At 38.7% G+C, this 27,299-nt stretch overlaps 1 long non-coding RNA gene across 1 annotated transcript; it reads left to right on the top strand.

The window, feature by feature from the left end:
* Positions 1 to 3,232: 3,232 nt before the first annotated feature.
* LOC137840287 (uncharacterized) lies at positions 3,233 to 25,429 on the top strand. The gene is made up of 3 exons (XR_011086821.1): positions 3,233 to 3,412; positions 15,870 to 15,953; positions 25,135 to 25,429. It is a non-coding gene; the product is annotated as an uncharacterized lncRNA (long non-coding RNA).
* Positions 25,430 to 27,299: the final 1,870 nt, after the last annotated feature.

Raw genomic sequence — 27,299 nt, 5'->3', positions numbered from 1 at the left:
TCTGCCAGTGATTATATTTTCAAATGATCACATCTACAACATTCCTTGAATATGATGTGCAATCCGATGTGTTATTTCTAGAACAGATACGCTCGCTACTCTTGTGGTCCTTGGGGTCTGCCTGATGCCTTTGGGCATTATGTTGGTGTCACCTCCACTGAATTAATAGTTTTATCATCAAAGAGTGAAAATTATACTTTGAACACTCTAGGATTTTATCCGCTGAGATTCCGAACTGACAATTGCCAGAACTATACTGCCACTAAAAACTCAGCTCCATCCATCCATCCATCCATCCATCCATCCATCCATCCATCCATCCATCCATCCATCCATCCATCCATCCATCCATCCATCCATCCATCCATGCATTTTCTATACCACTTGTCCCCACGGGGGTCGCGGGCGTGCCGGAACCTATCCTAGCCGTCATTGGGCAGTAGGCAGGGGACACCCTGAACCAGTTGCCAGCCAATCACAGGCCACACAGAGACGAACGACCATTCGCACTCGCACTCACACCTAGGGGCAATTTGGAGTCCTCAATCGGCCTAGCAAGCATGTTTTTGGGATGTGGGAGGAAACCGGAGTGCCCGGAGAAAACCCACGCGGACACGGGGAGAACATGCAAACTGCACACCGGAGGGCCGGAGGTGGAATCAAATCCGCACCCTCATAACTGTGAGGCAGAGGAACTCAGCTTCATTTGAATGAAAAAATTATGTTCTCACACTGACAAATGTCTGGTTAAAATTATTTTGGGGTGAATCCAAATTTAAATCCCTTAAAAAAACAATTGCAATTACTAATTTTTATTTACACTAATAATGACTAATTAGGGCGGCTCGGTGGCGCACTGGGTAGCACGTCCGCCTCACAGTTAGGAGGGTGCGGGTTCGATTCCACCTCCGGCCCTCCCTGTGTGGAGTTTGCATGTTCTCCCCGGGCCCGCGTGGGTTTTCTCCGGGCACTCCGGTTTCCTCCCACATTCCAAAAACATGCTTGGTAGGCTGATTGAAGACTCCAAATTGTCCCTAGGTGTGAGTGTGAGTGCGATTGGTTGTCTGTCTCTGTGTGCCCTGCGATTGGCTGGCAACCAGTTCAGGGTGTCCCCCGCCTACTGCCCGATGACGGCTGGGATAGGCTCCAGCACGCCCGCGACCCCCGTGGGGACTAAGCGGTTCAGAAAATGGATGGATGGATGGATGACTAATTACTAATGCTGTTATTAGCTTACAGTTTGCAATGTAGGTATACATTAAGTGCAAGTGTATTAAATGTGTTGAACTGTATATTGTGCAAAATGTACATGACAGTGGTGATACTGTTGGTTAACTGAGCGCTATAGTCTTCAATGGTTAAGCAATAACCTATTAAAAATATATGTTTTATTGTTTTGATCATAGTTTGTGGTATATTTACAGTTTAAATTGACAATATATACAACTATATACAGCTCGGAGGGGTCGTTAATTACTCGAACGTTTTTGACAGCTGCGTTGTGCAAGGGCGATAATATTGTAATTGTCATCTAATACAATTAAGATAAATTGGATTAAAATAACTGAAATCTGACGTATGTCAAACTGTAGTACATGAATGAATGAAAATGTAATATCTTTCAAGAAGGTAATAATTAACCAAATAGCTCAATTTTTTTCCCATTTTTAAAGCTCATAGCAGCTGTTCAATGGACAGAAGTTCCTCCTAATTATGATTAATTCCATTATAATGTGGAGGAAATGGTCCCTTTATTTGCTCATTAACATATGTCACAGTTAGTTCATGTAGTTTGGTTACTGACTGAAGGTATTTTAGCTCACATTTTTTTTTCACATTTATGTATTTTATACACTTCTGATTCAAAGTACTATTGTTGGGTGCATCTCTATTACATTGAAAACATTAAATAAAAGTAATTACTGCAAACCTTGGGGCGGCACGGTCGCGCACTGGCTAGCTCATCTGCCCCACAGTTTGTAGGGTGTGGGTTCGATTCCTCCTCCCTGTGAGGAGTTTGCATGTTCTCCCCGTGCCTGTGTGGGTTTTCTCTAAGCACTCCGGTTTCCTCACACAGGGCCACAGGGCTTTGTATTTAAAAACACTGAAAACTAGTCTTGACGTAAAACTATGACTTGGATGTAATATAGGGCCACATTAGACTGCACACATCTTAACAAGATGCATGAGAAAAATACTATTTGAAATATGGACAAAATATGTGTCTTTTTTAATTGAACCAGTATATATCACAATATCTCATACAATCCCTGACAAAAATGATGGAATCACCAGTCTCCAATCATCTTCATTACAAAAGACAGATCAAAGACATGACCCGAAACTACAGTAAATGGCAATTTTCTGGATAAAAGAAACACGGAAATAACTCAAAAGAAATGTGGGAGTCAGTAACAGTTACACGTTGAGGCCAAACAGAGGAGTAATCATAAATGCGGAGGCAATAGTCGCTACATGCTGAAACCTTCGTTCCATAGTCATCGATGACACTGCATGTCAGGTAAAGGCACTAGGGAGAGATGGCTATCATTACATCTAAAACAAAAGTTACCATTAATATTTTGGGTCATGAGGGAGATGGCTATCATTACATCTAAAATAAAAGTTAACATTGACATTTGGGCACTTTTGTTATTCTTTCAATTAAAAGGATGGTAGAATAAATGTTCAACCTCATAATGCATCAAACATGAAAAGATATGAGCAATTATGTGTTTAAGATGAAGAAATAAAAATCATGCACTTTGTGCAGTTACATTTTAATCACTCTTCCCTGTTGCAGCTTTTCATTTAAGAGTGCCAGGCAGATTATCTAATACCAAATTTCTCCACCCAAAGAAGTAGACCCGGGACTGTTCTCGTGCAAAAGAGAGATCCAGACAAGAGATCATTGGGGATGACCCAGCTATCGGTGATAAAATGATGAAATGGCTTTCATTGTTTAATCAGGATCCAGGCAATCTCGTTAGTTCATAGAAATCAGTCAATTTTTGTTAATTAATTACCTGATCATTAGTCAGAAAAATAACATTGTATCTTCAATTTTATAATGCTCAACATGAGATACTGCACATATCTATGGTCATAAGACTGTCTAATCATTTTGGCACTGATATAAAACAAATACTGTCACGTCAACTGACTGAGGCAGTATGATCATTCAGTCAAAATATCCTCTAGTCCCTCTCCAAACCTGGAGGGGGCAGAGAAAAAACAGCCACATCACAATTCCCCAAACTTCCTGTCAAATGCCAGGGGCCATACTGCCCACAGACCAGCATGTGAGCTGGGGGAACAAACAAGGGAAAGCTTGTTAGTGAAGAAAAGAAGCTTAAACATAGAAGGCAAAGAACACCTAAGCGACTCATCAGTTCCTGGTCACGTGCAACTGGTAGGAAATTGACTTGGATGCTATAGTTCTAAGTTTGGTTAATGCTTAGTTTGTTTGAAATGTTTGGTTAGAGCTCCAAGCTGTGTTTATCTGGACTTTGAGTAGCTCAATCATTTTGATATATTCACAAAGGAAAAGTGGACCCTCTAATTAACCCTGCAATAAATTGCAAAAAGAAAAAGATCTGAGTTCTTGCCTTCTAAGGACGACGGCCCTTTTTCAAGTTGGGGTAAGAACTTGAGAAAATCAGGACTGCTTGACAAATACAAATGTGCTCCTTTATTTATTGAGGAGGGGATTCATTGCCTTGTGTTCTCAAGGGAGCACTCTGTATCTGTGAAAGCGGATCTCTTATCTACTTTCTTAATTCTCTGCTTCCACTGATAAACAAGAAAAAGTATAATGTGACAATCCGGGTCATTTCCTCATGCCAATGGAATCTAATGGGTTATGTTTCAGATAATCTACATCTAATGAAATACTTGGCAACCTTTTCTCCTACTTCTGTCCTTCTTCAATGTGTTTCTCGGGTGATTTTGCTGTCATGCAAAAACCAAATCTGGACTGCTAGAATGCCTTATTGGCTTAAAGAACCAGATAATACTCTCCTTATTGAGTGTGAGAATTTAGAGAAAACAAAATCTGTATCTTGTTTACGATATATCAATTCTAACCGGATCCTCTGAGGCCTTTTAGGAATTCCAAATGTCTATGAATTATTCATTCATTCATCTTTCATAGCGTTTATCCTCATAAGGGTCGTGGGTGTGCTGGAGTCGATCCCAGCTGTCTCTGGACGGTGGGTGGGGTACACCGTGAACTGGTTGCAAGCCAATCGCAGGGCACACATAGACAAATTCACACTCACTATCACACCTACGGAGTATGCTTTTGGAAGTTTACAGAAAACCGGAGTACCCCGAGTAAACCCACACGGGCACAGGGAGAACATGCAAACGCCACACAGGAAGGCTGGAGCTGGGTGCAGGGGGATGATGGTTGGGAAGAAAAGCCTGACAGTCTATGAGCCCAAACCTTTTGAATATACAAGTGGAGAAGAATAGATTTGTGGAGAGCTGTGTGTTTAAAATTCAAGAGTAGTGAGATTAAAAAGTGAAGATTCACAAATGCAAAAAAGTACATGGGAAATTGGCATACAGTAGCAGCTTTACGTATCAGAGAAATAAAGAAGACAAAGTACTGCCAATGAAAGATGATCTGGAATAGAGGTAAACAGACTGAAAGCCTGGAAATGGGATTTCATGTTCTTTAAAGACAAGTTCTTCTCAGGACATCAAATAAACAGCTCAACCCATGAAAATCTTATTTGTGGTTTAATATGCAGCCTATGAGTTGTTGCTTTTGCTTGCTTTGAATCTTGGGAAAATTACTCTTATGTGATGGTGTTATCAATGTGTTTACAAATTATGGCCCTTTCTGTCATTTGTACACTCACTGGACACTGTGTTCCAACAGCACATCAGTTTTATTGAAGTGGTTTCAGGCCAAGATGCCCATGATGATGTAAATGGACAATCTTAATTCAAGTTGTCACTTTTCATCTGAGACTGTAGATATATAGATTCTGTACTGATCGACCGGGTCCAGTCCTGCAAAGAAACACTAACTCTACCTGTGGCACGTTATCTCACTATATTTTGTGAATTAATCATGAATGGATAAATTAATTGGATATGTGAAGCACTTTGTTACAGCTGCAGCTGAATAAAGTTGGATTGGATTAGATTAGATTGCATAAATGTATCCTTATAATGTCTTTACTAACATTGTGCACCTGAACTATATTGTGCAAAAAATGCCATTTAGTGCAGCCTTGTCATCTTAAAAGAGGGAATCCTCCATCTGTGATCACTTCTAAAGGGTTGTTCTATTTCCACCCGTGTTTTGGAGTTTTTCCTTTCTTAGTTGGGGATGTCACCAATCCCTGTCACCTTTGGGCCTCTGAAGTCCTTTGAGAGACGTTTGTGATTAAGGTCTATATAAATAAAGTTCACTTGATGGGATTGCATTCTTTGATGGCTGTATGTTAATAGATGTCCCACTTAAATCTCACCATCAGAGATAGTCTTTACTGCTATAATGTAATCTCTTGCACATGCTGCCTTCAGTGTCATTCACAGAAAACAAAGTCGAGTCTTGTTCAGATGACAACACCCAAAGCTGAGACCATATCAGCATCATTATCTCTGGCTCAAACAGAAATCTGCTATGGGACGGCTGTGATACAGTGTGGTATGTCAAGAAAGCAACTGCAATGGCATCATTATCTGTCTGTTCTAACACATTTTCAGTCCCACAAGTATCGTTTTGTAAAAGTAAACCAACATCTGTGACTTCTTTCATCTGAACCTTTAAAAACAACATTTTTTTTTGCCAGTATAATGGCAGAAAGGTGGCCCTGAAGTGCAAATCGCAAAAACACAGAAAACAAGTAAACAAAAAAAGAATGTTGAGCAAGCAAAAAACAAAAGAGCATTACAAAAGATGATACACAACTGCAAATCAAAAATCGCAAACAAAAAATAATTGTACAAAGGAAGGAAACAAAGAAGTGCAAAAAAAATACACACAAAGGAAGTATCAAACAAAAAAGAAAACAAATAAGAAAAAGCATCAATCAGGCAGCACCACTTCAACTCTTTCTAAATGTACATCGTCCTGAGTGAAATAATTTAATTTATGAAAGAAAAGTGTCTGTTGTTAAATTAAATTGAAAATGCCTGTATTGAGCAAGCATTAAAAAGAAAGACCTTTAGTTAAAATATCATAATCAAAATAATTGAAGAGTTATTGATACAACACTTCTTTAACCACCATTCATGTTCATTGCAACACCGTGGTGTGTGAAGCACACAAGATGCATGAGGAAAATGGCCAATTTCAATAGCCCCTGAATTCTTTTGTCGACGAGGTGTTTGAAGGTTCTCTTCAACATCCGGAATCGTTCGCAATCTGCGATGGACCACAATACATTTTTGTTGACGGTGGGAGGACTGGGCAGGAAACTGCTCAAAGTGTGAGAGGATATACAACTCAATATTTAATTATGCCCTCAGTTTTCACATGTAGCTCTTTGTCAGGAAAAGCTTTTGAAAAATGGTTTGGGGGGCTAACTATGAGTCCATATGCTATTACCAGCTGTCTCGAAAAGGCTTAACCTGTCAGTTCATATTTGGGGTTTCACTTTTTGTCCGTCGTTTCTGCCATCTGTGCGCACTCACACATGGTACGTGTTGCACTCTGGTGAAGTGTTCCAGAAATTCTGTTTCACAACATGCCCGTCTCACTAAAGATGCTTTTGTTGCTCTCTTTGCTATCAGAAAATGTTTAATTGAAAGTGTTTTTGGAACATGAAGAACTGGTTAATGCCCTGTTATATTCATTGAGGATAGATGTGCATGACTTTAATTGCATTCCATTCTACTTAGGGCGTGTGCATTAGTGCCAAATGTATGTTCTCAATGTAATTTATTCTTCATAATGAGTGTAAATGCATTATAAAACTATCATACTGTCATTTATTTTTGTTCGAGTGGAAAAAGTGAGCTTCTGTATAAAAAAAACTACCATTTAAGGACAGTGTTTTGTTAAATTTTTAACTCAAATTTTTGTAATTATGGCGGTAATATGTTTGCCCTGTATATCATCCAAAATCCCAAAATATGTGGCTTACTCACACTGCAGTATCAGACCAGGTATAAGCACAACGAAGCCATTTCTGCCATCTAGTCGTGAATAGTAATATTACAACTTAAACCTGTACTCGACCCCTGCGTACTTGCTGTTCTGCAATCAGTTTGCATATCTGCAGATTTTTAGTCTGTATTTTTTTTTATATTTTAGTTTTGTTCTAGTTTGCCCCCCACCCCCCTTTTTATTATGAATCAAGGGGCAATTCAAAGTGTGGTCGGAGGCCACATGCTGTTCTTGAGGCAATGACAAAAATAAAAGAATGTGAGGGATTTTAGTGATAGTGAAAATACACATAGCTCTGCTTTGATTAGCAGAATGATAAAACCTTCATGTTATTTTCATCTTGAGGAAAATCCATGGAAAATAAAGACCCAATGGGAATCCTGTAAAATTTTATATCGTTTTGATCAAAAGGGGTAAGTTCTAACTGTGCTTAGATGTTCTCTCTCTCTCTCTCTCTCTCTCTCTCTCTCTCTCTCTCTCTCTCTCTCTCTCTCTCTCTCTCTCTCTCTCTCTCTCTCTCTCTCTCTCTCTCTGTCTCTCTCTCTCTCTCTCTCTCTCTCTCTCTCTCTCTCTCTCTCTCTCTCTCTCTCTCTCTCTCTCTCTCTCTCTCTCTCTCTCTCTCTCTCTCTCTCTCTCTCTCTCTTGGATACATTCTGCGTGCACTCTCTCATTTGGATACATTCTGAGTGGGTTGTATTTTCTAACAGAGAAAAGTAGAGTGGAATGTTTTAATAAGAGGAGACTGTTGATGCAGGGATTTTATGACAGCATACTAATTATGACCTTAAGTAATTGGCAGACAATTTGCTCGGACAGGTTTGAAAAAAAAGACCACAGGGGTAAGGGTTAATCATGGTCATTCATGCCCAAACATGTACTGGGACATTTAATTGGGGGAAGTATTAGTTTGAATAGAAAATATTTAAAATCTTTAATGTATTCACATAGATCAGTGGGCTCTTTCAGGATCCATTAAAGATTCATGTGATAGAGGGCAAACTCCAATACTTCTGGTGCACATTCCTTAGATTCGGAGTGTCTATAGCTTTTATCTTAATGCTTAGTTTTAGGAAAAATAGGGATCTTATTTAACACTAAGATTGTGATTGCCCCTGCCTTACAAACTATATTTACAAGGGTGTCTCAAAGGGTTATTTACTGCATGTAAACGTTGTCACATTTGAAAAGTTTGCCGTTCGAATCTCAGTGGGCAGTTGCTACACGTTGCTGTGGTTTCTTGAAATGCAGTGACTTTGTACACAGGTATTTAGTTTGGTTAGTTTTTAACTTGTGTTATCAAAAACCTCTGGGTTTTCACAAGTGTTTTGTTGAAATTGTCTGGTTTGCTCGTGAGAACATTTTTTTTTAGGTGAACATTCTTAGCTGAAAACAGAAAATGGTCTGTCATTACATCCATGGATGCCATATTCATACAGGTGCAGCCACCCGTCACATTATTCAGAATCTTGCCGCTGAAAACACATAATTTAATTAACTCAGTATTATTCAGCCTAATGGGCTCTTTGCACATAATCTCTCACATTGACAAAATATAACACATTCTGAGAATTGGACATTGGTTTTAATGTAACCCTCTTCTTACATCAGTCTGCATAATCCAGTTCTTATGTTCACTATAAATTATCAATATGATCATAAACAATCCTGGATAGTCATACAAGATGCATATGTTAGTGTTTTAATGTTAGTATGAATATTTCCAGTTATTTCAAGCAGTATCCACAAAGTGGATGTTGGAATTCTGCTAACAGTAAATCCAATACCGCTCGCTTGAACTGGCCGACGATAATCATGGAACCAGCTTAAATGACAGTTGTAGAAACAAGGGAAGGGCAGTAGAGCTTTGCTATAACTGAGATTTTGGTATCGCTCGATACCAAATAAACACTGGTGCCAATATTGCCAATGTCATACATACATACCGACATACAGATAAAACAATAGGATATTTTAAATTGCTTGTCTTATTAAATAACATGTTTTGTGAACATTAAACTTTCTTGTTAAGTTCTTAACTGTGCCATAATATCTTCAATGGTATCACACTTTGACTGTTGTATTAAGTTTTAATGTAGTCTATAGTAGTATTCTGCATATTGTTAGTCCCTTTCTATCTTTAATTCCTTTAGTTCAGACAATTTCTATCTTGTTTTGATTCGATTGATTAAACAAACTAATCATTGAAACCTTATTTACCATTGTTTTTGTTTCCTTTCCGTTGTCCTTGTGCTGCCAACCAGAGAGAACAAGAAAAAAATGCACACAATTTACTTGCATTTAACCTAAGCTATTCTCACTCAGACAGTAGCTGTATTTTATGTAGTGCCACAATAATACAAAACTGCTAGATGACAAAATGCAAGGCATTATTTAACTCAATGTAAAATGTACACATAATCCATTAAATGGAAATGATCAATACTAGTCATTTGTTATAGATGTAATCCCAATATTCACACTAATATCAATTCTATTGTTACTTGCACAGCCCTAAGGTGCATAGGCAAGAACATTTGGGGGCCTAAATTCAAACCAAATAATCTGACAGATCAAATATAATGTCTGAAAGGCTGGCTCATTACAGGTTTCTGTACTTCTTGCTTTAAAAGCAAACAAAATGCAGACTGAATTAAGACTGGCAGAGACAGAAATTGTATACGAGTGCCTCATTGCAAACAGGCTGTGCTAATCTTGTTTTTTCACTTTGAGAATTTCCTTCAGTTTTTTTCTATTACGCCCAAAGAAGAGTAAAATAAGAAAAAGAAGATATTATATAATACATGGCATATTTAGAAGATTACATGCTGGGAGTATGTTTGATGAAACCATTGTTTCTCTATGCATGTTATGTGTGAATATGTTGATTTTATAAACCTGGACTGTGAACATTATCTTTTAATAGGAAGCAAAGCGTAAAATGTGAATTACAAACTCTTTCCATCCCCCCATGTACATAAATAATCGATGTTGTCACCCAGCTGTTTCTAGTGTAAAAATGTTAACAGTATCTCTCAGAATTTACAACAGTGACTTTTTACTTAATGGAGGACAAGCGGTTCCGATGATGGATGGATATTTTTGTCAGGCTAGGGAAATAGTTTTTCTACCTGGAATTTAAAACAACTAGTGTTTATGACCTTGATGATGGTGTCAATGATCTCCTCTCTCCGCTCAAAGGTTATAATGCTGGTCAGAAAGTGGCAAAGAGTTGTAAATAATAAGCATCATAAATATAGAGTATTAAAAAAAAGAGCTATATTGACGAAAGTGGTCGTAAAAGTGTTCTAGTAGACATTGTTGCCAATATAAAGACTGTAACCATTTTTTTTAATTGCTTTTTAGCCTCCTTGACCGACTATTAAAAAAAAAAACAATAAAACTGAAAAGAAAAAAAAAAGCCATATCTTGCAACTTTTTTGTGTTACAAGAGACTCTGGGAATTCCTCACAGCTCTAGTCAAAGAAATAGCTGTTAAACCAAGCAACTTAGGATGTGTGCAAAATATTGCTTGGTCTGATGCATTGCTTGTTTCCTGTGTTTAATTTGAAAAGTATACATCAAGTTTGTTTTGCTTCAGAGTGGTTGCGGACAGCATTTATTATTTAGATACAAGTTTAATGTCATTGGTTTTACATCCACTGTAGTTGTACACCTTTAAAATGATTTAATTTGATGGTAAATCTTTGGTATTTGTTGCTAATTTAATTAAAAACTTGACTATTTAATAGAAATCATTACGTCCTCCATGATCACTGCACGGCCACCTGAGCACAGTAACAGTAGATTATTTCATGCATATTTAATGATAGCAGTGCTCACTCTCTAAATTCTTATTGGGGGGGGGGGAGGATTTCTGCCCAACAAAATTGCTGGCTAAATGTCTACTCTACGTTGCTTTTTTTTCCCCCACAGAAAAGTAAAATAGCATGTGTGAGTGCAAATGCACAAGGTCAAATCACTTCCTTTTCCACAAATACATCATAGATCTTTTAATAAAACATACCTATCATGCCTTGTTCAAAATACTGCATGGCTCAATAATTGTGGTGTGTGTTAATGCAAGTATGGCCTTGTGCTACCATGACAACCAAGGTTTGAGCATTTTTTAGCTTTGCATCTGAATTTTACTGTGTCAAGCATACCAGAGCACTCATAAAACCAGGTAAAGCATTGACTGTATTTTCAGTTTGAGCACCAAACGTCTCTCCAATGAGCCATCACCTTGTCATGGTGGAGAGGGGTGCATGTCCCACTCAGACTAGTAGCCAAGTTGCCTGGGGCATTATGCCCCTGGTGGGGTCAGCCATGGCATATTTGACCTAGAACACATGAGGCACAGCTCTGAAGACCCCTATGATGATGATGGCAAATTATGGAAGATTATTTTCTTAGCCTGGACTTGTGTCACCGGGCCAGTCCTGGAAGTGGGGCTCGCTGGCAAGCGCCTGGTGGCCAGGCCTGCAGCCGGCCAGCACAGTCCGAAAGGGAAACGTCGGTTCACCTTCTCATGGACTCCACATCCAGATGAGGTGGCATGTTCAATCTGCATAGGATCCCTCCTTGACACGTGCCCCTCGACATTCAAACACCATTGAACTACAGTGTATTTGATAGACCACATGTAGCAGCCCCCTAAACACTCATAATTTTAACACAATGCTAGCATTAGATTATAATTAATTTTATAATTAACAAAAAAATATCTGGATACTTTAAAAAAATGTGTTTCTCCAGTGGTTTGTACACTAACTTTTAAATGTTGTCTTATAATTTTTGTTCACTATTTTCCCTAAGCAAATAAAGAGACATAAATGAGCAAAAATCGAACATGCTAGACGTGGCAATGGTGGTTCTAATTTCTTTGCAGTGCACCTCCTCAGTAGAATAACAAGTGTGTAAGACGACGCTGTGGGTCAGGAGAAAAGCTACATCATTGCCCCTTCTCGAGGAGTTAACACACTCCTTTGAAGAGGGCCTTAATTGGGTTAGGTGGGGGGAGATTGGGATTGTGCAGTGCAACAAGCATGCAGACTAATGTGAAATCCCCAGTTTGGAGGAGGTGTCAAAGGAGAAAAAAGTTTAATTGATCCCCCAATGGTGTATGTACTTAAGGTACTTAAGGTCACCCATAAAGGTAGCGATCAAGGCTGGATTTGCACAACTATATGGTCAGATATGCTTTTTATTTGTTCTTTATTTGTTGTGAAAATGCATTTTCCCAATGGTTAAAGCCTCTGTTTTCACAGAATAAAATATAACCTATTTAAAGCCAGTAATCATGCCTACTCTTTGTCCATAGAGCGCTAACGATATTTAGAAGAAACACGTAGCCACACCCTTGTAAATCAGCAAATTAATCCATTTGATCTACAAGCTTCCTCGTTGTGGCGACTGCCAACATATTTGCATTAAGGTAGAGGGGGTGTGAATTCTTAGCAATTCAATTAGACATAAAATATTGGCACAATTCAACAGAATGACATATTATACTTTCAACACTAGCCGCTGCACAAAGAACAATGTGTTTTGGACTGCATATGGAATGGGTTGTTGCTTCAAGTGAGATACGTACTTAATAATACATACAGTATAGTGTGTAGGTGGGCAAAGGACAGAAAGACACAGAAAAGTGGATGGTCTGTCAGTTGGTATTGCCGATTGAACAGCAATGTCAAAGTTGTTTAGGAAATGAGGTTTTATAACCAGTGACAGGCATCCTCAAAGTCACTTTCTATTTGGGAGACTGGCTCGTTGCAATGGTTATATTTTGCATGTAAATACAATTTCTTGACACTCAATTTCATGCAGCTTCGACTGATTTGCTGTACACATACACACACACACACACACACACACACACACACACGCACACACGCACCCCCCCAGACACACACACACTTTTAGTATCACACAGAATTGTAAAATAAATAATCAAATTAATAATTCACATGTGCGCTGTAATATTTTTTCTTTTATCCACAGAACGATGTGTAATGATGTGATTATAGTGGCATGACTGTGCCTTTCTCAAAATATCCTTAGTTAGACCAGGGTTGCCCAAGGAAGACTTGGTACTTTGCCAAGAAATTGTGTGTGTGTGTGTTTGAAATTCAATAAGATACTCTACAACACTTTACTTTGATACTGCTGACCTTGTAAAAAAAACTCGCCCAACTTTGTTTGAATTAGTATGTCCTCAATGACGCTCTCTTCAATATATTTATTGTTCAAATTATTTTATTCATGATCAACATTGTGACTACATCCATAACTAAAGAATCCACTTGACATTAAGCATGAACCTTGTGAGGCTTACACCAAATGAATTCAAAAACATTCAAATATTAAACCTCTTGAGTTTTTGAACTTTCTGATTCTCCATTTAATCAAAACTCAGTAGACCCTGACTTTTTCTAAATTGGTTAAAATAATAAATCTAACAAAAAAAAAAAACCTAGAGTGTTTTTATGTAAATGAAATTGCTTTTGGATCCATGTCATTGTGTTATTTGACTTTTACCATGTTCATTCTGTTTCCACATTGTTCAAGAGGCTTTCACTAGTATATATCTCTGTCCCGATCGATCACTGTATAATTGGACCCGGATCACATTGATATGTTGCATGTTGTTGACTCCTGAATGCCACCAACTTATTTTCCAATTATTCTAGGCGACAAAAACAAAGTACAATTGAGCATCTACCTTTTGTTGTTAACATCTATGTTATTTGTAGTCTGAAGTGTGATGGGAAAAAGCCTCTCCATGGAGTTCTGCATGGCCACTTTTCAGCGTCTTTATTTATTCAATGCAAATTAAGTATCACCTTATTGTACAATCAGATCATGTCTTTCCTTATCCGTGGCATGATTAATGGACGAGAATGAAACTAAGCAGAGCTCTCTGGATTAATTTGGCTTGTTTGTATGGGCTGTATGTAATTGTCTTCCTTTGAAATGAAAGTATTGTGCAGATGGAAGCTTCCATTCCAGGCCTTAGTGATAACTGCTCAATGGTGTGTGTTTTTCTTTTCTAACATTTTGCATCCATAATTTATAATGAATGTTTGTTGAATGTCACATAGATATTACATTTAAAGCCAATGTAACAATTTTATTATGGTTTAGAAAGTGAGTAGCAAAGAGAGATGTGTCTTTTGAAAAGCAAGGTGGAAAGGTAAAAGGGCTGCTTTTGTCAAGAATATTAATTGCTGCTGTTTAAGGGCAAAGATATTTGATTCATGGGGTTCATTGTAAGTCATACCTTTTCTTGCACATGACTTATTTTGTCTAAGGTGTTTCAGAAGAGTTCACGGACTGGTGACACAAAGCATATATTTCAAACTAGTTTTCCTCTTGAATGTTTGTCAGACAATCAACCAGCACATCCGCAATTTTTTTAAGCTCACATTCATGCTAGTTTCTTTACATCCAAAGTGCCTGGTTTTCAAATTTAGAGAGAGAGAAAAGAACCTCCACACAAACTGAGGAGAACATTGAATGTTGCAATCTGAAAGCTCAAACCCAGAACGGCTGAATAATGAGGCTACTATGTGCTACTAGTCCTCATTATTGAATGTAATCCACTGTTGAAAGATATCTATTATGTAGAATATAAGATTAAACGTATCAAGGAGTACTTGATCTGCTTGTGCAATCAAAGTGAAACATTTAATCAAGTCTGCTGTGAATAAACATTTGCCAGAGTAGTGAATTAACTTTGCAAAGTTAGCTGTTTTACCCCATATACACAGTTACAGACATGGATGCCTGACAGGTTCAAGAAACTCTGGATGAGAATGAGGATGGCAGATATTAGGCCAGTGTACATCATATACCACAAAGCAGGCTGCGGTTCACTGGCTGCCAGCCTTGAGATAAGAAAATAGAGTAGTTTATATGCAGACAGAAGTATATGATGAGTGCCTTTAGTTAAAAAAAAGGACATGGGCCATCTTTAAACGTACACTCTCCTTTAACGGCCAAAAGCTGTAGAGTGAGCTTTTTTTTTTCCTATCCATTTGACAGACATAAAATCATCACAGCCGGTCCAATTCCCTTTCCCGCTAATCACTGTCTTCCTCAGCAAGCTGCCTCTGTATCTTGTCACATGTGTAAATGAATATCTAGCTGGTGTTCACGATGTTCTTGTCAGTCAATGGATTTCGACTTGTTAGGCTAAAATAAATAATGAAAGCTGACAAACTTCAGCTTGTGTCAACTGTTGCTGTTAAAGTTAAGTGGGATTTTATATCGGCACGTGTTATGCAATATGAATACTGTGGATAATAAGTAGCCTGCTATTCTAGGAATATAGACCTCTCATGTGAAATAATGATCTCATACGGCAGCTAAGGCAGACACCACGGTGGCATCTGGATTCTTAAAGCCTTAAAAAGTGTGCACTGTGCATACGTGTGCGTACATGCTCACAATCGAGGTGGCTGATCAGCGTCCAGGTAGGTTTGGCAGTCCTTCGGACCAATTAGATGTGGAGTTTAAAACAATAATAAAATGTCAATTTACCAGAAAGTCTTCCTCTTATTCATGAAAAGTAAAGCCACATTTAAATTATCCACTAGCAGCCATCCAAAAATGCAAACCAAAAATGTCAAAAGTGCAGTCATTTTATTACTTATGAATTATGCAGTCAGCTGTCTAATGGACTGAATTTCTTTTTTTGTCCTGTTTGTTAATTAATTGCCCTGCTTTGTTTTTGTAGTTGGATGCAGAGTTTTTCATGGAAAAGATCAAGCCTGATAACAGTGTGAACAGTTCTGTTTATTACAGTCGAGAAGTAAACAAGGTGATATTCTTTTCTCCATGACATCCTCTAAGAGATTTGCCATTTTATTATAGGACTAGTTTAATTACACATCAATTTGTTATTGTCATTCATCATTTATATTCATCATCTCTTTTATCTGCTAAGTCAATGTTTTGTGTCAGGCTGCACTATAACGCTGTTTCAAGTATGCTGGGAAGAGCAGTTCCACTTTAGCCACAATAAGAACCATGGCTGCGTTTTGTTGTTGTTGTTGTTGTTGGGGGAGGGGGTTAAAATGCGTCACCCAAGCGGCATTGTAAAAAAATATGAAATAGCATTGCCCTAAGTTGCACAGACAAGTGTCATTTGAGTTTATAAAACACAATGTTTTCTGATGAATAATACTTCAATTTGGCGATTCTGAGGCGCAATAATGAACGTCGTATTGTCACGCCCTTTAGGTACAATTCCCACAAAGTGTATTGATCAGTTATTTTAGTAGCCCTCACGACTGCTGACTATGGAAATACAAAACCTTGTCACGGTATCTGGTTTAATTGAGCTAAACAGCATTTTTATTATTTGCTGTTGAAGCCACACATTTACGAGCCAAGTGAAACCATTTCGGCCAAGCTTTCAACATTTTCTAGCCTTGTGGCGACTCAGCTGAGTCTATAATTTGCACAAGATGGAGACAAGGATGAGGAAGCCAAATGGTAAGAGGTGAAAGAGATGGTTTGCTTTAAGCTAGGCCAGATCGCCCAGTGAAATCTGTGTTTTACCAGTCAGTGCGCGTTCTCTATTGACCTCTGTCCTCTATTGATTCACACGCTGTTGATGTAGTCTGTTCGTGCACTCTAAAAAGGCAAGACCGTGGAGAAACTAAGTTGCTGCTGTGCGTGTATGAGTAAATGCGTGTGTGATAATCTTCAATAAGTACCTCCATAACCATAACAACCAAGAGGGAATATTCTTTAACAGGAGTACATACCAGAAAAAGGGAAAATAGCTAGTATTAGAAATACAAGTGGGTATGGAGAGTGGGCTGACAAAAAAATGATAGAAGTCATTCTCATGAACTATTCTCAAATACAGGAGAAACATAGCAATAATTCTGAAGATGTAAAAGGCCCATGAGACCACCAAACACTCATTGCTCCTTTCTCATCTTTTTTTCATAAGAGTGTACATTCACACATACATGCATAATATTCATACTACTTCTTCACCCTCCAACCATGCAGCCATTTATTTTCTTGTTATTATTATTATTATTATTATTATTATTATTATTATTATTATTATTATTATTATTATTATTTTATCTCTGGCATTATTCCACAGCTTATGAATTTTAATAGGCCTCAATCAGAACGCCCCAGCAGTATTTTTCTATCGCACAAAGTAATAGGCTTGAACCACCTGAGAGTTCTTGGATAGTTCTGCATTCTGTACAAAGCTGAGGATGTCAGAACCAAATGGGGAGCGGTGGATGGACGAATGATAATGGTGGATGGGATGTGGATGAATATGAGGGCGATGGAGGGATAGTGTGGGAAAAGAATGTGCACACAGAGGGAAGGAGGATTGTCGTGGTGTCAGGGGGGAGACAAATGAGAGCGAGTGCGAGAGAGCGAGTGAGAGAGAGCTAGAGCGAGGGAGAGAGAGAGAGAGAGAGAGGGAGAGAGCCATTGACTTTGGATGGATGTCAACATTCAATGGCATGCATTTAAGATCCCCCTGCATCCTCTGAATATGCAAATTGCTTGGTCTCTCTCACACACACGCACGCGCGCACACACACACTCACACACTCTCACACACACACACACACCTACACACACACGCACGCACACAAAATTACAGTTTGACTGTTTTTCAGGTGTTAGCGTTTAATATCCACCCACGTCCTTTCACCACACTGCAATCTGCATTGACAAATGGGCATCCTTGAAAAGGCATAGAGGCATACACACTGATGTACAGTGATGCACAGTATTTGCTGACTGTCGCTGTTCTTTTTTGGCCCTAGTGTTTTCATGCATTTTTCATTTCAACAGCAGATTTAAAACAAAATAGCTTCGCATTCTTTCAGTGTCCCCTCTTGTCCTGGTAATGATGTGTCTTTTTTGTAAAAATCAAATGATCCCAGAAATTGATTATTTATGCTTTCAATAGTTTACAGTCTCTCTCATTCGTTTTCTCCTTTTGTGCTAATGGCTGAATAAGATTACTGGAGCGATTACTGGAGATTAAAAAAAAAAAGGATGTGATAAAGGTAACAGCTGTCTCCACTATCGCTATGAAAAGACTTGCCCTTGTTAGAGGACTCAAACCATGTACTGTACATAAACACAATGAAGCCACACAATGAGATGTTTCACACACTGCTCTCTCTGTGTGTGCCAAATTTTGGCGGTCTGAAAACAATGCATCATCAATTTCACCATAATAGCTCCACTTTTGAAGATCCTGGCCAGAACAACAGGAGAGTAACAAAAGGGCAAAATTACTGTCGCAAGCGAACTCCATTCGCAGGCCCTGTAGTTGTACCAACTATTCTATTCTCACCTCACCGCTGCAACAATAGCACATAACAGAAAGAAGCAGGGTGGACTGACTCACTGACACAGTGCATGGATGCTTTAATTAGGGTCTGAGAAAATATGGACCGAAAGTGTATCTCCATATGTGTGTTTAAAAGGAAGAGAGGTGACGGTCATTTCAAAGGCCTACAGACAGACACTTACTCTCCCCCAAACCTCATCCCTATGGTCCCCTCAGAAATGTCACAATCTGCTGTCGTCAGTCCATTTGTGTGCGAGCATATAACTGAGACATCAAAATAAACACAAAAAATGCACTTTGAGAACCACTCTCTACTCGCAAACAGTTACCCTAACAGTTTCTGTAAACTCAGATACAATGAATGGCTATACTGAAAAAAGTGGAAAAGTCCGTTTATTTGTCCATTCGTTCGTTTGTCCTTTTGTTACAAAAAAAATACAGACAAAACATGATCAACCCAATTTTATAATTGTATCTATTCTACACCATACGGTGGCTGTCAAAGAGCTTTAGAAAGCCTTATATTCACTTATCTTTATTTATGAGCTTAAAACAAGGAAAGTTTTTAAGTTTATAATGCCTTACTTTAACTAGGATTCCGCTCTAAATTAGAGTACAATCAAATCCAACATTCGGTCTGAAAGTAGTAAATTAGCGCATTAGACACACATAATGGAGCGTGTTTCCGTTTCCATCAGTGAAATGGCCGTCCATCAGAGGTTTCGTCGCTGACCCAGTTAGGGTAGGTACAATTACACGAATTAAGACAAAAACCGACCTCCATCCGTGCTTAGTCCGTCCTTTTTTTAAGTTTCTCATCCATTTTCTTTCGTCTGCAAAATGAGTGTCCATCTGTGCGGAACGGACAAACCATTCTGTTGGTGGATAGTGAAGTGCACATTCAATGCTACCCAACTTTGAAATAAAGTCGGTACCATAGGCAAATGTTAAAAATTGTATAAGTACAATTTAAAAGATACATTTAGTATAATCCCTTTAGGTCATTGCGCTGATGCAATTGTTTCTGCCATCTGCGCCGCTCTAAAAAAAATTCTGTCTGTTCCAAGGCTATAATAATTATCATAGCTCATTGATCTGCCTCTAAAGAATTGGTGCAAGTCTGTTCATAGCTCCCCAGCTGCCCTACATAATTCTCAGTCAACTATGTGAGACAGTTGTTGTGAGTTTGAATGAGAGTTTGAATTATTCCTCCTGTAGAAAAAATCAGCACCTTCCAGCTTTTTTTTTTTTTTGTAAGTTGTGTATTCATGTAGATAACAAAATCTCTCAGTTGGTGGAGACAAGCTGAAGCATTATAACAATGGCAACTAATTTTCTAAAGCAGTGTTCGCCTAATTTAACGAAGTGCTACTTCAGGGTCCTGATTAACTGGAATGTGCAGAGACCTTTAGAGGGTCAGGTGCTCAAAGTTAAAAAAGTGCATGTGGAACTTTTTTGGGGGGTAAACCGTGTCAATATAACTTTTGCAAAATACTCATTTGTGCCCTGTCTATATGTATTTGTAGCTCCCTCTGGACAAGATAAACAAATCAAGAGCTCCTTTTATGGAAATGGTAAAGTAGAGGCGGACTATTGGACAGCGATAGAGTAATAAGCCTTTTTTTTTAGGCTGATAATAAGCTGCAAAGACGGTCTTTACAAAATGGCATTGCAGTCTATTGATGTGAACAGACTACTAAAAGACACTTATCTTTGGGGACACCAGGCACTGAGCTCTCTTTTCTTTTCCTTTTATATTCTGAAACACACAAATGAGAATATTCTGAAACACAAATGAGAAAATACTGATGCGAGAAAATGGTCCACTTCACTTTCTCCATACACAACATAGCATTGCTTTTGTGCCCTTAATTACTTTGTGATTTTTTTTAATCAGAATAAAGTTATACCCTCAACATTTAAGCACATTTGATGTAGTTCAATAATAATAAAATTTGCTCTAATAATAATAATAATAATAATGCATAATGGCATTGTATGTTATACATAATTATCACAGTATTAAAATGCTTAATTATTCTTATACTTGAATTTCTGTGTTGAGTATCGCTGTGGATCAATCAGTGGTGATTCGAAAGAGGATTTGAGTGGACACGAAAAAGCAAATTTTGAATCATTGTGTTTATCTAATATTTTCATTTTTGTTGTGTGTATTTTCACTTGAATGAGGAGCTCGGTATGTGTGTCACATCCATGTGGGGAGTGCACATGCCTCGTGTAGGACCAGGTGTTCTCTAGAGAGTGATATACCTAGAAACATATGTGCGTCTATTGGGATAGTTTTCCATCTAATGAGCATTAAATACATGTAAATGAAGCCTATTCGGTCATGTATCGACACTTCGTTTGTTAGTTTTGTGCTGTGCCCTCACCTCACTCAGGGCAACTAAAAGAGGTCGTTAGTAAACCTCATCCCAAGGGAGACCATCTCACCACCTAGCAAGCTAGGATGCAATTGATCATGGCCATGGTGCTTTTTTTGTTTGTTTTTCATAAAAGTATCATGAGTATTGTGCAAATACACTTGTAGATAATGTTAATCATCGGGATATTTAGGTGCAGTAAATGCTGAAACACACAATCAGATTATTCGGCATGACCTGCTATTTCAGGTTTTTGAGACCATTGTATAGTTTTGCATCCTCCGTTTTCTTCTGTATCGTTTGTGTTGTCTCTGACTTTTGACATTGTACTTCACTTGAGGACATACTTCTTTAGTTTGCAGTTTTAGTCTTTATTTTATTTTTGTCATCTTGATCATAATGTCAATGAAATAGACCGTATTGTCAATGTTTTGTTTAACTACCCGATAATAGTTTGTGTGATTTGTGTACCTGCACCTTTAGTTTGCGTTTTGCTATACTTTGATATTGCGTACACCGCACGTGCTTTAAGATTGTTGTGCTATTAAATGATTGCTTTTTTTGCGCTCTGTTGTTCAGTCTGCTTTGGGTCCCTTTGGTTTTGTTATTCACTTAATAGTGGATGTGCCAAAATGAAATTGCAAGAGGTTTCAATTGCATGTGATTACAAGGTTTTTTCGTATTTAAAAAAAATAATGTTCAAGTATGTTGTGTTCAATGTGAAGGGATGAATATGGATGGGATGGCTACAGAGCATTCTTTGGCTTTAACAGTCTAACAGATTGAGGGGAAGATGTTCCTCAGTCTAGTGGTTCTCCTCTTGATGCTCCGTTGCTTTGTGTGTGGGGGAAGGAGCTGGGAGTTTTGTGTGGGGTGGGTTGGTTCCTTGATGATTCACAGAACCCTCTTTCTTCAACTGCTGGTGAAGATATCATTGTGAGGAGGCTGGTCATTACAATCTTCTGAGCAGCATAAGCGTTTCGGCTCCAGGTGAGTTCCTCAGATTGGTCCACCCCCACTGCTGCTCTTAAGTTGTGAAAGGCAGTGACAGATCATCTGTTCTCCCGGAAGCCCCCCCCCCCCCCCCCCCCCCACCATATTCTATGTTTTCCTCTTCGTCTTCTTCACATTGATTAAAAGGTTATCTTTGCAACAGTCCACAAAATGTTCAATCCCCTTGCCGTGAACAAAGCTTTCCTCGGACCAGCGGCGTTTTTAATGCTCTATTCATAGGAGCTGCTTTTCAACATAGATGAAATAGTTACTCTCTAAACTAGTATGCTTAAAAGCTATACATTGTACACATTATTAGCATTGAGATGGCACTAGAATCGTCATCAAAGCTTGAGAAGCTGCTACCCCAAGGGGGACCACCATAATTACTTTATAAGTTAGAACTATGGCTGGGCACTTATTCAATATTAATATGTATCCTGATAAGACGTGATCGATAGAAAAAAAAATCAGGAAGCAAACCTTGACCACCACGCATGTTGTAGGCACGGACATACTATAGCGCAGACGACTCCAAACATGAACAAGTGGTCGTTAAACTAACGAAGTAATGGTTGTACTCGAGAAATGAGTGAGGTGTGACTTTGTTCAAATAAATGACCTGTTGACACATTAAAACTCTTGCAATAAGATTTTATTGTGCAAATTAGGGCTGTCGATATCGAATATTTTTAGTCTACAATTCTACCAATTATTCCCTAAATTAAGCAAACATTATTATTAGTGTTAGTGTTTTAAAAAAAATCCCCAATTGCTGTTTATTAAACAATTATTTTTTATTTGGTGTTAAAGTATTTAGTGATTAACACATCAATTAACCAATATCTCACAAGAAAGATTGATGGCCGTTATTTTCCAATGTGAAAGCACAGGTTTGCAAATGTCGTATTTTGATTAAACACAAAATATAAATCAGTCTGCTTTCATTAAATCAGAAAAGTATTACTTTTAAAAGCCTGAAATCGGAAAATTTCAACAATCTCTACTTAAACAATGTCTGTAAATGCTTACTTGATTATTAAAATATGAGGCTATCAATTAGATAATCGGTTTGTTATCAATTAATTGGTTAATTTTGACACCTTTAGTTCATATTAACCTGATTAAACACCTCTGAGTGGGTAGGGGGTGTAGCAGTCAGGTAGTTCACTGTCTGTGTTGGCTGTAGATAAGGAGGAGAGAGGCGTAGCGGGTATGGTCGCACTCCTTGGGCTCAAGCTTGGGCCTCATCAACCCCAGCTAGGTCACCCTCCTAAAGTTTTAAGACCCATGACCCCAGGTTACGTCACTGATTATGTGTCCAGGAGCATCATTAGGTGTACGATATGATACATTACACTATATAGAGCTTTCACAACAGCTTTCACCATAACAAAGAACCAAATAACATGGAGTTGCAACCAACTCCTTAAAATGTAACCCTGAAATTCTAACACTTCAATTTTTGCTGTGTATTTCAAAGAAAGTCCATTATTCTTTGAATGCATGAGAGAATGAACCTTTGCTAATGACGTCACAATGTTGTAGGCAAGGCTGTCTACTCACGATGTATAACGTTTGGAGGACCATATGTCCTTATGCCTTGAAACTAATTAAAGGTGTTTCAAAGAACACCAGATGACGGATCTCTCTCTTTGCATTTCCTTGAGCTCACCAACATCATCTGTCTGAAATTTTGACGACCGTATTTTCCGCACTATAAGGCGCACCGGATTATAAGGCGCAGCATAAATGAATGGCCCATTTTAAAACTTTGTCCATATATAAGGCGCACCGGATTATAAGGCGCACCTTCAATGAATGGCCCATTTTAAAACGTTGTCCATATATAAGATATATACACATTTGGCCCGACGGCCGGACTTTGGACACGCCTGCTGTAGTGGCTCAATATTGGTCCATATATAAGGCACACCTGATTATAAGGCGCACTGTCAGCTTTTGAGAAAATCTGAGGTTTTTAGGTGCGCCTTATAGTGCGGAAAATACAGTAGTTGCCATCTGTTTCTGGAAGTAACCATACAGTGTGTCCCCTCCCTAACCCAGCTCACAAAACAATACAAAACAAAACACACAACACAAAATAAAACATCATAAAATAAAATAAAACATGCAGCACAACCACATGAGCATGATTGATTTATGTCAAATGTATGAGCTACACACAGCAATATGAAAAATTATCATTTTTGTGTGCTTACAAACGTATTGTACTGTATACACAGCAAAGTGTGCAGCTCCTCACGACTTCTCAGGTCCTTAATTTCCACAGCTGTAAAACTCATTCCTGGTGGAAAAACGGCAAAGAGTGTCAATTGGGGCAAAGATCCCGAAAAGTGTACCCAGCAAATTAAATGGCAGATACTCGATGGATTACAAGACTGCCTGGGGACTCAACTGTTGGTCAGCAATTCCTAACCGGAGTCAGATGATTAACTGTTGAACCTGTGTTTCCACAGTGGCCGTAAATAACAGTAGGGCTGACATGTATAAAATTGATTAATTCCACTAGTGCCCCAAGGTGAACACACTAAGAAAGTATGGTATATTCGCTTAGCCTTCCTCTTTTAGTCTTTATCCTCTTCTATACAGAACACATTCAACTGACTCAAAAGGAAGATTTACAATTGTGAGGAAGAATCTGCCATTGTAAGTGAAATAAAAAGCAAAAAATCCTGACATCCTACATTCCACAGTTAGACGAGAGCAAAAAAAATAGATGATAAATGACATATCAAGCAGTGAGAAACGTCAAGAAATGTCAGTGTTTATGCTGTGACCAATGCTGACGGCAAACCAAGTAAGTGGACGACACTGAAATGACGTGACGATTGCTGTCAGTGCCAAACACTGAAGAGATAGAGAAGAATCAGAAAGGGCATCCTTCTATGTGATACTTAAAGTTATGAAGAGAGATGACATTCACAGTTTGTACTTCAATAGAAGTACAATTACATTTAAAAAATGACTTAAAAATACTCATTCAAACAATCATTCAAGGAAAATTTAAAAATTGCGGTCTCTAAATAGTTTTGTGGTGAATTTTTTAAACGCAATTTTATATTCGCTCATTAGAATTTTTTTCCCTACTTTGAAAGCCTGTCCCAGCACCCCAAAGGAGCCCTGCTTTTCTGAGGCTGCCCCGAGGCCCCCAAAATTTTGTTTGTGTGAAGCCTTAACATTATTGGTTGAATTCACCTTTCGCGACCTCGCTATTTTTGAGCGGTATCTGATTATTTACTTTTCAACTTTAGGGCTAGCAGGCGTGTGACGTCATGCCCGCTGTGATCACGATGCCTCTGAACCACTGGTAAAAGGAGGCCACTTTCATCTTTATTTGCTCCAAAGAACGAGGCAAAAGTAGGAATAATTGTTATGTGATGTTTGTATAATTGCCAATGTTGTATGTAATGTGTTTTGTTTGAATTGTAATTTTATGTTATATGTTGAGTAAAGCACTTTGTTACAGCGACAGCTGTTGTAGAAGCGCTTCATAATTAAAGATGTATTGTATCATACGGAAGCGTGCAGCTGCTAATGTGGAGTAAACATCTTTTTTGACTGGCAAATATTTTTGAACATACTGGTGAATATATTCAAATGTGCATACCGTAATTTCCGGACTATAAGCCGCGACTTTTTTCCAAAATTTGGAACCCTGCGGCTTACAGTCAGGTGCGGCTTATATAAGATTTTTTTTGTGATTTTTGTGATGACTTGATCACTTTTATACACTCGTAAAAAGGCTGTGGACCACTGTTGTGCGGTATCTTGAAGAATAAAACAACAACAAAAATACTATTTTGAAACACGACTATGACTGCTGCTTATTCTGGCTGTCTTGCTTGTGACTATTATGAGCTTTAGTAGGAATGCACGCGAGGTGACCTGCGTCAAAGGGCTCTAAACCGGGGGTGTCAAACTCATCTCTTTCGTGGGCCGCATTGTAGTCATAGCTTCTTTCGGAGGGCCATTATGACTTTTATCGGTATGTTTTATTTAATCAAACCCTATTAGTGCTGTGTTACTTCCGTGTTGCTGCGATATTACTGCCGCGTCACAGGCAGTGTTTGGAAAGAAATGTTAAAGCAGGGAAGGGCAATTAATTTTTACAAGGGGCCACATGAAAAACCTGAGTTGTGTCAGAGGGCCACACCTACGATAACTTAAACCTGCGAAATTTTCTTCCATTGTAAAATGCACTAAATTATTTTAAATAGTTGGTACTGGTATTTAGAAGAATACAATTATTCTGTTTATCTTTATATTAAGCTATGTGAAATTGTGGTGTATAGGTCAAATAAAAAAACAATAATTAATCAGTACAATTTATTCTTAACTTCTTTAACTTTTCCTCAAATGACAAAGCTGCTGCATCTCTTGGTGTGAAGTTTGATAAAAAGTCCTTGTTGGGCTTGCAGTGTTGCTAGCAATGCATCAGCCTCTGATGCGCCCTGTTTATCAGACAGATGTATTTTTTCTCATGCTTGGTCGTGTGGTGGCGACTCAAATTATATTCTTTAAACACAGCAACCTGTGTACCACAAATCAGGCACACGGCTTTACCTTTCATTTCTCTAAAGAAATACTAGGCGGTCCATGTCTTGTTGAAAACACGGCGCTCCTTGTCAACTTTTCCTTTCTGAGGGTCAGCACACATTTCTCGGGCAGCATTACTTCGCACTGTTCACCTTCACGCACAGCTCACATACACGTACGCTAGACGGAAGTGCCACGCCTTTCAAAATAAAAGCAAAACAGTTGCACGCACGACACAATTTTTCTTATTTTTTTTTAATTAAGTAGTAATCAAATATAATTTACGATTGGCCTCATGCGGGCCGGACAGGGACGCTCAAAGGGCCGGATGTGGCCTGAGGGCCGTAATTTGCCCAGGTCTGTGTTAAAGTATGTTATTCAAACTTTAAAAAGGCTTTCTGTGTACTGTCTTTCTTTGTAAAAAAACTTGTGTGCACGTGCGGCTTATAGTTCGGTGCGGCTTATGTAAGAAAAAAACTAAAATATCCCCGAATTTTAGCTGGTGCGGCTTATAGTCTGGTGCGGTTTATAGTACGGAAATTACGGTACATATGTTTGAAAGTCTCCGGTAGGAGACCCCGGGGACGACCCAGGACGCGCTGGAGAGACTATGTCTCTCAGCTGGCCTGGGAACGCCTTGGGATCCCCTGGGATGAGCTGGATGAAGTGGCTGGGGAGAGGGAAGTCTGGGAGTCCCTCCTAAAGCTGCTGCCCCCGCGACCCGACCCCGGATAAGCGGAAGAAGATGGATGGATGGATGGATGGATGGATGGATGGATGGATGGATGGATGGATGGATGGATGGATGGATGGATGGATGGATGGATGGATGGATGGATGGATGGATGGATGTTTGAAAGTATGTTACAAACGTAGGCTT

Source organism: Syngnathus scovelli, chromosome 5 (genome assembly GCF_024217435.2).
Source record: "Syngnathus scovelli strain Florida chromosome 5, RoL_Ssco_1.2, whole genome shotgun sequence".
Classification (NCBI taxonomy): Eukaryota; Metazoa; Chordata; class Actinopteri; order Syngnathiformes; family Syngnathidae; genus Syngnathus; species Syngnathus scovelli.
Note: the sequence above shows the minus strand (reverse complement) of the source record. Positions and strands in the feature narration are given on the sequence as shown.